Source organism: Schistocerca serialis, chromosome 2 (assembly GCF_023864345.2).
Source record: "Schistocerca serialis cubense isolate TAMUIC-IGC-003099 chromosome 2, iqSchSeri2.2, whole genome shotgun sequence".
NCBI lineage: Eukaryota > Metazoa > Arthropoda > Insecta > Orthoptera > Acrididae > Schistocerca > Schistocerca serialis.
In genome coordinates, this window is record NC_064639.1 from 119,481,676 (window position 1) to 119,494,127 (window position 12,452).

The window sequence follows — 12,452 nt, forward strand, 5'->3', positions numbered from 1 at the left end:
GATTGACTCACATGCCAATACAGACATGTTTCACTTGCGTCAGTTTTCAGGAAATGTCTTTAATGTGCATGACTTACGGAGAAGAAGAGCAAGATTTTACCTGTGTCATGAGAAAGCCCTGATGAAGTCTGTTCATGTTAAACACCTTCCCCTGCTCTCCGATTCAGATGGTGGCCCAATTAAAAACCATGCTGTGGTAATATGTTGTTTGATACTTGTGGTACATAGAAGATTTCAGTTAATCACCCATTACTTTCCAATAAGAGGCCGCTCGTGCCTTCTATGTGATAGGGATTTCAGCACTGCAAAAAGGAAAATTAGAAAAGTGGATAGGATATATTTGCTGAAAAAATATGCATAATTAATAAGGAAGTCCAGCAAAAAGGAGAATGCTAAAATGATAATACATTAAACAGAACAGGCGCTAAACTTTAAGGAATGGTGGCCACACTTCTTCCAAAAGAATGCTATTTTGGTTGAAACTCAAGGAAGGGCTTCACAAAGACATAACACACAGCACTTTCATGTAACACAATTCGTGTCGTCCTGCTGTTTGCTAGGATGTCTTGGTGTTGTTAAAGTTAGGCCGTTCATTGATGGAGCAGAAGAGCACACATTCAAACTGGCTAATCCATCTGCAATTCCTCCAAACTGTGTAAGTCAGGCTTTCGAGCTCAACTGCCTGTAAATGAGAAGAAAATGCATGACAAAAAATGCCTCTAAGCACTATGGGACTTAACATCTGAGGTCACAGTCCCCTAGACTTAGAACTAAACACATATCCATGCCCGAGGCAGGATTCGAACCTGCCACCGTAGCAGCAGCGTGGTTCCGAACTGAAGCGCCTAGAAGCGCTCGGCCACAGCGGCCGGCAAATGCATGATCTAAGACGATTTTTTCCAATCCTTCAATAGGAGATATCGTCCAGAAATTCTACTCTAACATGTACAATTGGCAAACATGTGTGAAAGAATTAACCATGCGTGAAAAATAATGCCAAACAGAGTAGAAAATAGGCTTAATTCGTTTGATTTTTGTCCAAAATAGCAATAAAGTATGAATTAAGTAATGACTGATGCTTATTTATTATAAAATATTGAGAAAGCCCCTTTGTTGTCTCCATAAATTTTAATTCAATGTCAAGAACATGTATCAAGATTGTCTACAGTGTATTTTTGCCCCTACATTCATTTTAATAAAACATAATAAGTAAGCCATAATTTCACCGTAAGTTTAAGACTTGGAAAGGTTTTTTCTATCTCCTGAAAAGTTTAGATTTTTTTAGAGATGTGGGGTTTCTCAATATTCCCATTCGTTTTACACTACCTGTTACAGGCTTCTAGGGATTGCAGCGGGGACATAGGAAATGAAATCGGGAATGTACCGATTGGATATGAAATTAGTTTGAAGATCGGATCACTTTCAAATCTTGCACTTCAAAGAATGCACACAAACTGAGAACAAGGTGCTGTCGTCAGTCCGTGTTGTAATTATGACGTCACACACCACTTTTGCCCGACTAGAGCAACGGATGCGCGAAAAAACGGTACGTTCGCAATGACTGTGGTACTCTCTACTTTGAAGAGGACGTCCTTCGTCAGAAGAGTACTCGAAACACTGCCCCTGCCATGGACTCGTTCAGAGCATACGGTCTCTTTGCCTCCGCTGTGTGTGTGTGTGTGTGTGTGTGTGTGTGTGTGTGTGTGTGTCGTGAAGCGAGTGATTTGAAAGTGGTCCGATCTTCAAACTTGTTTTACATCCAAACAGTTCATTTCCGGACGTGGGTCCCGTACCAGAACCTTATCTACTAAGTACCCTGTACAACCTACAGAAGCCAGCAATAGAAATTGTGGGACAACCTGTATAAATGCACACTACAAATTGATTGTTGATTCGAGGAAAGCTGACAGGGAAGTATACTGAGGGCTGATAAGACCCAATGAGCGTTGCGCATACTTGTCATGACCCTAGCAGCCAGCATAAGCCTCGTCACACATCCTTGTCAGTTTTCCTTGTCACTGGGTGACACGCTTAAGCAATTATCAGGAGCACTATCGAACGTTAGAGGCGTAAAAAATGAAAGATCGTTTTCATGTCGATGTCTAGCCATCTATATTTAGGTTTTGTGTAGTTTCCTCAAACCGCTTCATGCGAAAATCTGGGACGATTCCTTTGAAGAGGACAGTGCCAATTTCCTTCCCCATCCGTGTCCAGTGTGAGCTTTAAATCCGTCCTCTGTGCCCTAGATAAACCCTATCTTTCCTTTATTCATTCGCTCTTATGAAAAAAAGCCATGCAGTTAACATGAACTTCAATGTTTTACCAATGAATCGCATGATTCAGTAACATAGATACATGGCAGAAGCAAACAACAAGCTAATAAATAGGGGTAACTTATTACCAAAAAAACACTTTAGTACAGAAACGGGGAATAATTTCATCAAAACATTTCTTTGGAGTATTTTAAGCTATGGTTTTGAAGGTGTACTCTGAGGAAACACGAAAAGAAAAAATTAGAAGTTGTAGAGATTTTGGTACGGAAAAGAGCCACAAAAATATCATGGACCCAAAAAATTCAAAGAGAGAAAAGGACATTACTTAACATGATATAGAGAAGAAAAACTAAATTAATTGGACACTTAATTCTACGTAACAGCTTCGTAATAAGCCTTGTGGAAGGAAAAATCATGGGAAAACAAAACCAAGAGGTAGTATAAGCAGTGCAGCAACTACAACCACATTATACAGATGGCGAGGAGCTAGGAACGATGGCTACACCAACAAGGCGCTGCCTTTTGTGTTTGATGATGAACTTACTTTGAAAATGCGCTGCTGCGATACGACTATGTAAAACGATAGACAGACAACCATCGACGAGTGCATCAAAGAGTGAGCATTTAAACTAACTTGCCCCAGATAATACTTGTTATGTTAAAAAGTAACAGGTAGTAATTAAAGAAGCTGAAGATAATGATTTTAATAAACAGTCAAAGAAAGGAAAACTTGAAAGTCCTATCCATGGCCTCAATAGTTCGTGATGTGTATTGCAATCTGTACCTTAAATAATAATGTTCATTATTTCTATTTCCATGTAATACTTTGTTAAACAGTTTGGATTTCCTTGTTACATGTAGAGCCTGTAAATCCTTTCCATGGACTTTTTTTCATGCCTGTGATATGAAATGCTCCTGCTTTACACCTAGCATACGTTAGCAGGGGCGAAAAAAATATTCATCAAGACTTCTAGCGTGGGGTAAAACGTGAATCTCAATTATCAACATTCTCTTAAATGTTACATCACGAAATGATCGAAATTCCTGCCTCCGACGTCGCTACAAAGTCAGAATAACACAGCAGCAGTTCAGTCGGATAAAAACGCAGTACTAGACACACCCAAGCATGTTCGTTTACTGAACAAACTTCCATGTACTTACTGCTGATTAACTGAAGTTTTATGGACGAACCTCAGTAGACGACTGAACATTCGGACTTGTATAAGAAATTGGTTGCGAGAGATTACCCCCTCCCTAGCAGTGTTCCTTTTTTACTCCACCGTTTTGATAAATAACTTGCCCATAGCCACAGGCATCTAAATTTAATTTCTGGGTTGCTGAGGTCTTCATTTTCACATGGCATCACCCCAATTCGTAATTGGGTGCATAATTTTGTGTTTTTAATTTGTGTAGAGACCTCTATTTCTACATTAAATGTTCATTATTGCTCTCTTTTGGATTTTATGTCATTGTTCTGCTGACACTACTATACATACCAGAGGTTGTATTGTGTTTACCGTTTTGGGTTTTTGTTTTATTTTAAGTACATCTGTCTGTACACTACACTTCTCACATTGTTATATGATGTTATTTGCAGTTTTGTTCTTCAGCTATTGTTATGCTTACTGTATGACGTACAATGTTTGGCATTTCATGTTTTGTCTTTTACTATATGAGCGTATGCATGCTTGTCATAATGTTCCTGTATATTGCTGTTTGTAATTCTGCTCCAATGTCATTGTCGTCACTGCCGTCGGCTGTCTGGTGTTTGTCTAATTGCGCTTTTACTTTACTTTAAAGAGTGTGTTTGTATGCTAATTTCATAGTTCTGTACTATTCTGATTTTTAGCGATATGTTTCGTTGGCACTTTATAACTGTTGTTGGATGTATGGTCCTTGTAACACAAAGCCAAACTAATAAAAAAAATGGCCGTGCCTCCACAATGGTGCATTTCAGACATACTAGAGATCAGAAGTGGAAGGAGTATGAGTCAGATGTTGAGGGCTGCATACTTTTAAAATCAAGGCGCTGCTGTTACGTCAACGCTATAATGGCTTCCTCCTTTGCCGCCGCAGTTCCGCAAGTATGATCAGTCTTAGAATGGTGTCGTTGCGGTCGCTTCTTACTTATCACACTGAAGCGTGCTGGAGTGAGGCTAGTCGTGACCCAGTACAGAACAGAGTATACGATCTTGCTGCTGTAATGTAGGACTGAAAGGGCAAAATGATCGATTGGCGGGATCAGATGATCTCTAGCGAAGCTGTGTTCTGTGAGACTGTGGAGGATGTAAGATGGTAATTAAGTGATGCAGTGTACACAATTGAAAAAAGTGCCCCATTAGATGAAAAGGCTAAAAATATACAAACTTCTTACAATGCAAAAACTATTCAGCTACTGCCATACTATCGGAGTTATTCTAGGTGGCAATAGTTAGTGATTCACCCTGTATAATAATCATCATGCCCAACGGTTGCGCATGTAGCGGCAATGTCTCGGTTGTACCTGCGAAATCGTGACCTCGACCGAGTTCCCACGCTGTTATGGATCACTTGTAGCAAACAACGAGTTTTCAGTTAAATGGACAGCGGCAAGGACTCGCGAGATCCTTCTAGCATACGGAGATGAGGACTGCGGAAATGACGTCATACGACCCGCTGGCGAGTTTAAAGCGAGTATACGGAACTCATTTCAAAGAACATAGTTCTTATTATATGAAATAGCGATCTATAATTATTATAAGTAAACTGGAAGCAGTCTTTATCGTATAAATTTTTTAATCTGGTCACCGGTTTCGATCTTATTATAAGATCATCTTCAGACCATTATTGTACTGCAGGTGTACACGACCAGCCACAAGCAAGAGGGTTGCCATGCGCCACCGCCTCTGGCAGACAATTATGGTCTGAAGATGATCTTATAATAAGATCGAAAGCTGTTACCACATTAAAAAATTTATGCGATCAAGAATGCTTCCAGTTTATTTATACGGAACTCATTTCTCATCTCTACGACATACCCTGCATAAAGCATAAGCAAGAGATTAAAAGCACTTTTTAGTCAATACTCACACCAAGATCCAGCTATCATAATTAAGCTGCCGTTTTCTTCCTCCACTTCGGCAGTCTCCTACATTTTATTGTATGCGTATATACCGCAACCTACGTCCTCAATAATTCGCGATGTATGTTACAGATGATGGCTCTGAACACTATAGGACTTAACTTCTGAGGTCATTAGTCCCCTATAACTTAGAACTACTTAAACCTAACTAACCTAAGGACATCACACACATCCATGCCCGAGGCAGGATTCGAACCTGCGACCAGCGGTCGCACGGCTCCCAGACTGTAGCGCCTAGAACCGGTCGGCCACTCCGGCCGGCGATGTATGTTACAATCTGTACCATAAATAACAATTTTTATTTTATCCATTTCCATGTAATAGCTTATTAACCAGTTTTGAGTCCTTGTTACATATCAAACCCATAAATCTTTTATATGGACTTCTTTTCTCGCCTGTCGTATCAATTGCTTCTTCAATACACCTAGCGCACTTTAGCAGGCACGAAACAAACATGCGTCAAGACATCAAGGATGGGATGGAACGTGGATATCGGTAGCAAAATTATCCTTACAGTTAACAGATCGAAGAATTGCAATTCCGGGTCGTGTTTATGTTCTGAGGATTTAATTGTCACTTGACAGTTGCTTCCAAACCATATGCAGTCCTTCTGAGTGACGGGAACGCTCGGGTGTCCGGCTCGCCTCGGCAGCTGTACGATTCCAGAGGGTGCGGCGCTGTCAAACCTGCTGGAGTGCGCTGATCAATAGCGCACCCGCGGCGGGAACTTTCCAGCAATAGCTCCTCTGGTGCACTAGTGAAGGTTGAGGTCACCACAGACTGTGTGGGCAGCCTGCATTGGCGCTGCTCGCATCTGGCCTGCGTTACGAAATCGCAGATGCTGGAATGTTGGCCGCACATACTTACCCATCAGTTACACCGTACCATTAATTTCTCTGTCGCAAATGCTTGCTCGCGTTTTCTGATTGCGCTTAATTCTGACCGTTTGATTTGATGACATCGCCTGCTACTTTGTAATTTCCGCAGAACAATATGATTTTCAACAACTTTGTTATCGTCGTATTCACAATGTACAGGGTGGTTATAATTAAACTTTTCTACACCTACTACATCTACATTAATACTCTGCAAATCACATTTAAGTGCCTGGCAGAGGGTTCACCTAATCACCTTCACAATTCTGTTATTCCAGTCTCGTGTAGCGCGCGGAAAGAATGAATACCTATATCTTTCCGTACGAGCTCTGATTTCCCATATTTTATCGTGGTGATGGTACCTGCCTATGTAGGTACGTATCAATAAAATATTTTCCCATTCGAAGGAAAAAGTTAGTTGGTGACTGGAACTTCGTGAGAAGATCGCAGGTTCGAATCCTGCCTCGGGTATGGATGTGTGTGATGTCCTTAGGTTAGTTAGGTTTAAGTAGTTCTACGTTCTAGGGGACTGATGACATCAGATATTTAGTGCCATAGTGCTTAGAACCATTTGAAAATTCCGTCGCAACGAAAAACAACTTTCTTTTAATGATGCCCAGCCCAAATACTGTATCATTTCATTGACACTCTTTCCGTATTTCGCGATAATACAAAATGTGCCGCCCTTCTTTGTTCTTTTTCGATGTACTCCATCAGCCCTATCTGGTAAGGATCCCACACCACGCAGCAGTATTCTAAAAGCGTAGTGTAGGCAGACTCCTTAGTAGATCTGTTACATTTTCTAAGTGTCCTGCCAATAAAACGCAGTCTTTGTTTAGTCTTCCCCACAACATTTTCTATGTTTTCCTTCCAATTTAAGTTGTTCGTAATTGTAATACCTAGGTATTTAGTTGAATTTATGGCTTTTAATTAGACTGTTTTATCGTGTAACCGAAGTTTAACGATTTCCTTTTAGCACTCATGTGGATGACGTCGCAGTTATTTAGGGTCAACTGCCACTTTTCGCACCATTCAGATATCTTTCCTAAATCGTTTTGCAGTTTGTTTTGATCTTATGATGACTTTATTAGTCGATAAACGACAGCGTCATCTGCAAACAACCGAAGTCGGCTGCTCAGATTGTCTCCGAAATTGTTTTTATAGATAAGGAACAGCAAAGGGCCTATAACACTACTTTGGGGAACGCCAGAAATCACTTCTGTTTTACTCGATGACTTTCCGTCGATTAGTACGAACTGTCACCTCTCTCACAGGTAATCACAAATCCAGTCACATAACTGCGACGATATTGCATAAGCACGCAATTTCACTACGAGCCGCTTGTTTGGTACAGTGTCAAAAAGCCTTCCGAAAACCCTGAAATACGGAATCGATCTGAAATCCCTTGTCAATAGCACTCAACACATCATGTGAATAAAGAGCTAGTAGTGTTTCACAGAAACGACGTTTTCTAGACCCATGTTGACTGTGTATCAATAGACCGTTTTCTTCGAGGTAATTCATAATGTTCGAAGACAATATATTTTTTAAAATCCTGCTGCATATCGACGTTAATGATATCGACCTGTAATTTAGTGGATTACTCCTACTACGGTTTCTGAATATTGGTGTGACCTGTTCAACTTTCCAGTCATTGGGTACGGATCTTCCGTCAAGCGAACGGTTGTGTATGATTGTTAAGTATGGAGCTAATGCATCAGCATACTCCGAAAGGAACCGAACTGGTACACAGTCTGGACCAGAGGACTTGCTTCACTACTGCGAGGATATTTACTTCTACGTTAATCATTTTGGCAGCTGTTCCCGTTTCGAATTCTGGAATATTTACTTCGTCTTCTTTTTGTGAAGGCGTTTCGGAAGGCTGTGATTAGTAACTGTGCGTTGGCAGAGAAGGCCTTGATTGTTTCTTGCCACTAACATACTTCACATTTGGATTTTCTACCAGGTTTCGAAACAAAGTTTCGTTGTGAAAACTGTTATAAGCATCTCGTATTGAAGTCCGCACTAAATTTCAAACTTCTGTAAAAGATCGCCAGTATTGGGAATTTCGCGTCTGTTTAAATTTGGCATGTTTGTTTCATTGTTTCTTTAACAGTGTTCTGACCCGTTTTGTGTGCCAAGGAGGATAAGCTGCGTCGTTTGTTTATTTGTTATAAATCTCTTAATTGCTGCCGATAGTGTTTCTTTGAATTCAATCCGCATCTGGTCTACACTTTTATTATTAATATATTTGAACCACTTGCTACTTGAACCACTATATGTGTGAAACTAATTACCTTATGGGCGTTCAGGTTTACAGGTGATATGCGTTGTTAGCAGTGTTAGTGTCATGACCTGCCGTTAAGCGCCGATACTGGTACGGCGAAATGGGGTTGAAACCCAACCGACACTGTACATTACAGTTTCAGACAGTCAACTCTGGTCTGGACGAGGTGAGCAGGGCTTTACTCGTAAAACTGTTTAACAAAACAATAGCAAAGACCTGCTGCTCTTCGTGAATATCGACGCATGAAATATTAAATGCTCTGAGTAACCGGAAGTCACCCGTTGGGATTTTTTGTGATCTCTCAAAGGGTTTCGATTGCGTAAATCATGGAATACTTCTAGATAAGCTCAAATACTGTGGTATGAATGGGACAGCGCTCAAATGGTTTAAAAACATACCTAACTGGAAGAGTGCAGAAAGTTGAAATAAACAGTTCACATAATATGCAAAAAAATGGTGATTTCTCAAACTGGGGAACAATCAAGAATGGGGTGCCGCAAGGTTCGGTCTTGGGTCCTATGCTGTTCTTAATATATATTAATGATTTGCCATTCTATATTCACGAAGATGCGAAGCTGGTACTCTTTGAGGATGATACAAGTATAGCTATCACACCGAACAGACAAGAATTAACTGGAGAAATTGTAAATGATGTTTTTCACAAAATCTTTAAGCGGTTCTCTGCAAATGGGCTCTCATTAAACTTTGACAAAACAAAGTATATACAGTTCCACATAGTAAATGGAATGACACCATTAATAAATATAGACTAAGATCAGAAATCGGTAGCTAAGGTAGAATATTCAAAATTTCTAGGTGTATGCATTGATGAGGGGTTCAACTGGAAAACACACACTGAAGATCTGCTGAATCGTTTGAGTTCAGCTACTTATGATGTTAGGGTCATTGCAAATTTTGGCGATATGCATCTCAGTACGTTAGCTTACCACGCCTATTTTCATTCTCTGCTTTCGTATGGCATCATATTCTGGGGTAACTCATCATTGAGTTAAAGAGTGTTCATTGCACAAAAGCGTGTAATCAGAATAATTGCCGGAACTCATTCAAGATCATCCTGCAGACACTTATTTAAAGAGCTAGAGATCTTCACTGTAGCCTCACAAAAAAAAAAAAAATGTATATATATATATATATATATATATATATATATATATATATATATATTCAATTATGAAATTTGTTATTAACAATCCGAACGAATTCAAAAGTAATAGCAGTGTACATGGCTACAACACTAGTAGAAAGGATGATCTTCACTACTCAAGGTTAAATCTAACTTTGCCTCAGAAGGGGGTAAATTATGCTGCCACAAAAGTCTTTGGTCACTTACCTAATAGCATCAAAAGTCTGACAGATAGCCATATAGCATTTAAAAGGAAATTAAAAGAATTTCTTAATGGCAACTCCTTCTACTCATTAGACGAATTTTTGGATATAGTAAGTTGGTAATTTCCCCAACCCCCACAAAAAAATTAAAAATATTAACAAGGGGAGGCCGCCAATTGTGAAATTCAGATTCGATTCATACTGCGCATAATAAAAGCTCATGGCCAGAGGTGTAATGTGGCAAAGCACCACGATGCACTTCTCAGCCGTTGTCGAGAAAATCGACAGTTAAAAGAAACCGTTGCGGTGCAATACTCTCTACGATTTACAACTTCCTACAGAGTCGTGGCGCAGCGGTAGCTCGGGTTCGTAATCCGAAGGTCGCCGGATCGAATCTCGCGCCACGCAACCTTCTTTTTTTTTTAGTATTTATTTTTTGTAATTTATATATATATATATATATATATATATATATATATATATATATATATATCGTGGGGTCTCTACTCTAATTCGAACGTTTGACTTACACTATACGTATTCGTTTCGAATATCGTTTCTATGTCTTCTGTTAACTACACGTGTAAACATTACGAAGACAATTAATAACATTTGTGAAATACAACATTGTTTGCGGAAAACATAATCATGTTCGAAGTCGCTAGTTTTTCCACGACAAGTGACATTCAACAACTTATTATATGCATAACTGTTGCAACTGATTGCCGGGAATTTTATATATATATATATATATATATATATATATATATATATATATATATATATATATATCGCTTACCGCTGCGCCACGACGCTGTAGGAAATTGTAAATCGTAGAGAGTATTTCACCGCAACGGTTTCTTTTAACTGTCGATTTTCTCGACAATGGCTGAGAAGTGCATCGTGGTGCTTTGCCACATTACACCTCTGGCCATGAGCTTTTATTATGCGCAGTATGAATCGAATCTGAATTTCACAATTGGCGGCCTCCCCTTGTAAGTGTAATGTAATATTTTGTGTAATGTAATATTTCGTATAGACACCTTTTATTAATCTGACACGTTCCACATCATTACGAAGTGTCGTATTCATAATCTATGGAACAAGTACTAAGCTAATCTAATCGACAGAGTGTTCCTCTTTCCACACGGGACTTCGAATTAACTGGCGAGTCGGGAATTGCCGCTGGGAGAGGCCGCAGGCCAATTCCGCCAGAAATTCACGCAGTAGTTAGTGCTGCCACGTCTGAGAATGCTGCATCCAACGTGCGATCTTCAAGCTATGCACAAACCGTGTCACGACAGCTGACCACTACATGGTCCACCGTTGTCTCGGCCAGCAGCAGAGCAATCTCTGGTGCGGTTGCAGGCCGTCGTGGATACAGACGGTAGTCACAATTTAGTCCTTAATAATATAATAACCTCTCCAATCATTACTGTTTGTCGTCGCGTTGGTGAATGGAGGCTCTTTAGTGGTATTATGCACTATACCCTAAGAGGTATATTCCATGTATGCTGCCACACAAAAATGCCAGTTGACGTCACAGCCGCAATTGAAACTTGGTGTTCAAGAGAAGGCAGGAATCGGTTACGATTGTGGACGGGGTCGTAATCAGTTACTATTGGTAGCCTTTTACAGCTACACACATTTATTTTTAAAACAGTTATTTCAGACTCGACAATAAATAAAAAAATTCTACACGTTATTAATGAAGGAATAAACAACTGGGTAAATAATAGTGTTTTCAGTGCGTTACAATTTAGCAATCACCATAAAATGCAGATACAGATAATGTTAAAAAAAAAAACAAGCCACTGTGATCACGGCTGAAGGCCTTACACGCCAAGAATGGCAATAAATTAAGAATGCTTAAGAACTCGCTGCAATTACAACTTACAGGTATTGAAATATTAAAAAGTAAGTGGCCACAAACACAGCAGAAGGTGTCAGACGCCAGGAATGGCAGTAAATAAGGTTTTAAGGCTTACTGCTGAAATACAAATATCGAATTATTTTTTTTCAAAGCAAATGACCACCATCACCGCTGAAGACCTTACACGCCACGAATGGCAATTATATAAAAAATTTAGAAACCTGCTGTAAAACAGAAAATACAAGCAAAGATTAGTTAAAGAAACAAGCAACTGACCACCAAACGGGTGAAATAAGATGATGATAACCCTGTAACACAAGCCTTACACTGCTAGATTTATTCCAAAAGGCGACCGGAACTATTAAGTAGACATACATAACCTTTAATGTAGGCATTACAAGGTATGGTAATAAATAATACAATAATAAAACACAAGGACCAGTCACAGACGGTGCTCCAGGAATCGATCTCTGAGAAGGTCCGGCAACAAACACTTTCGCGAGCGATGAGATAGGCAGCCAAGAGTTGCATTCACTTTACAAGATGGTAACTCAGACTAATGGCAGTCTAACGAATGACTAACGATAATCTTGCTGAAGCTACCTGACGTTCGATAAACAAGTGCAACGATGGACCAATACGCCAAAGCCGGAACCGGAGGTCTGCACTACGTCCG

General features: G+C 39.8%; 1 protein-coding gene across 1 annotated transcript in view; it reads left to right on the forward strand.

Moving 5' to 3' along the window:
- The window catches only part of LOC126455765 (uncharacterized), a 198,524-nt gene that overhangs the window by 91,743 nt on the left and 94,329 nt on the right, over positions 1-12,452 (forward strand). The gene's annotated exons all lie outside the window — the stretch shown is intronic.